Genomic DNA, 2,590 nt, shown 5'->3' with positions numbered 1-2,590 from the left:
CAGATTACAATCTTCTGCAAAACAAGGTCCATCCAACTGACGTAGTAATCTAGATGACTTGGACCGCGATGGTAATACTCTATATAATCCAACGGAGGAAGGATAATCTCATGGGAGGTCTGGAAGTTCACGAGCACCAACTTTTTACCGTCTTCTCTGAAGGCAGCCATCCAATGGGAGTTCATGCCGACCCAGTACATACCTGCCAAGAAGTTTCGGGCGATGGTGATCGGATCGATGTCGAGGGAAATGATGTACGGCAACACACTACATACCTGCAAAGAAGTTTCGGCTAATGGAGATCGGATTGAAGTCGAGGGGCATCATGCACGCCTCCGTATCATGGTGAGCCAATCTCGCAAGACCAGATAGCAGCAAGTAGGGTGTCTTGAAAAGCTTAGGCCTCGCTTGGACGATGGCCGTGTGCATGTCCCTCGAGCATGCAGCCAGCCGTAGGGCGGTCAACATATCCATACACGAACAACAGAGGTCGAGGATGTCATTGGGGAGATTGCTCCAATCGCGACTCATATGGATGCTGCGCGGTTTGCGTTCGGCCATGGTGGAGTTTGGAAGGGGGCTTGATTTACGGGGGAGAAGGATGTCGATGTTGGAGCGGCTAGCGAGGGAATAGTGGTACTAGGGGAGGCGAGTGAGGCGATGGTACACGGGGGCACAGTGAGATGGAGACGGAGACGGAGACGGAGATGGAGATGGAGTGGTGCTATGGGAGCGGAGAGGGAGACGAGGCGAGGCACCAATGTGCTATACATCGGTGGTGACAGACTGCACAGTGCACAGGGTGAGGCTGACTTTGGTAACCTGAACATGCCGCCTCGCCTGGACTAGTGTCAGGCGCAGGGTGTTGTCACTTCACTATGAGGACCGGATGAATAGTATTTTAACCATCAAGTGTACCACAGTTGTACTACTACTAGTAGTAGTAGTAGGAACATGAGTACTCCAGTATTGTATAGCGGAAATAGGTCTCCCGTGCTAGCATGCCTGTTCACTTCATCGTTCAGGTATCATCCATATTTCGAGCAGAACCAAATTCTCGTGCATGCCCAATCAACGCCCTGCTGCGATGCATGTAGTGGTCGTTCTGGTGCATCAAGGATGGCATGCAGATCGTTCCACACTTGAGAAGAGGAAAAATGGAAAGGTAGAATGCGGCAACAGAGGAAGAGAACGCTGGCTAATGAGGCTGGGAGGGGATCGAGCAGGAAGTTAATGCTCCACGCCTAAAGGTTTTGGGAAAACCTGATTTTCATAAGGTGACTTATACTCACCTAAACGGAGGGAGTATTCCTTAACCAGAGAATGTTGTGTCTCCCACTCATGCGCTCAAAAAAAAAGCTACGACACATTTTTTTATCTAATTGCACAGGTCCCACCTATCAAGAAGGATGGGCACGTACATGAACATGTACGACTCCTCAGTCTACCCGCATAGCCTTTTCGTTTAGTCTACCTAGCCGTCTAATCAACTGCCTGCACGCCACTTCTCCCATTTACTTCTCCATCGAGAACCGATTCACCTCGGCTTCTTCACCCCCCCTTCGTCTTCATTTGCATCCAAACCCCACTGCGTTCACATTGTTTTAACCTCTTTAAATAATCATCTACTACTTCAGTTAGACTAGCCATCTAATCCTAATTCTCCAAACCATAGCCCTCCGTTCCAGCGGTTCCAAATGGCGAAAGAGATCGAGATGCAGGTTTTTAGCGTCCAACATGTCCTCGTCAAAGGCTTGATGCGCATAGTTGCCACCATCACCATCCACCCAAGGGTTGTTCAGGAGTGGATCAACAATGTATCCAACTCCCTCGAAAAGGTAGAGACGAGGGTCATCGGTCTCGATGCAGAGTACACGGAGTGTGCCCCTGGGAAGATCCAGCGTGCCGCCGTCCTTCAGCTGTGCCTCGAAGATGATGTTTTGGTGTACCACATCATACACTAGCCCTCCATACCAGGTGAGCTTCACGATTTCTTGTCTCGGGAGGACGTATACTTCTGTGGGGCAGCCATCGAAGGGGACAAACAGAAGCTGGAGCCATACAACCTTGATTTGAAAAGCATCGCTGACCTACAAACCAGAATCAATATTCCTGTAGAAGATTGTGCTAAACAGACACCATCCCTATTCGACATAGCAAATTTTGTGCTCGGTACAAATCTTCAGAAGGGTGACGAGATGGTGGCATTAAGGTCGTCTGGATGGGAGAATTATCCCTTGACATACGAGCGGATAAAATATGCTGCCCTCGATGCCTGTGTGAGTTTTGAGATAGCTGCAAGGTCCAAAGAGCTTGTTGCGAAGCCGTCTCCCACAGAGAATGAGAACAAGAAGAAGAATAAGAATAAGAAGAAGAAGAAGAAGAAGAAAACGCTGCACTAGCAGGAGGGCATTATGGATGGATGAACTATTTCCTCTCTTGTAAAAAAAATATTCCCTCTCGGTGTATATTGATATAGATGGACTATTTCAATGGTGTGCATGTCTTTGGAACAGAGTAGTAGCATGGGTCCACTTGACTATAAGGAACTATTTATCCGCATATATAGCTTTCTCTGCTACTCCTTCCA

This window comes from Triticum aestivum, chromosome 5B (assembly GCF_018294505.1).
Source record: "Triticum aestivum cultivar Chinese Spring chromosome 5B, IWGSC CS RefSeq v2.1, whole genome shotgun sequence".
NCBI lineage: Eukaryota > Viridiplantae > Streptophyta > Magnoliopsida > Poales > Poaceae > Triticum > Triticum aestivum.
This window is presented reverse-complemented; position numbering follows the sequence as displayed.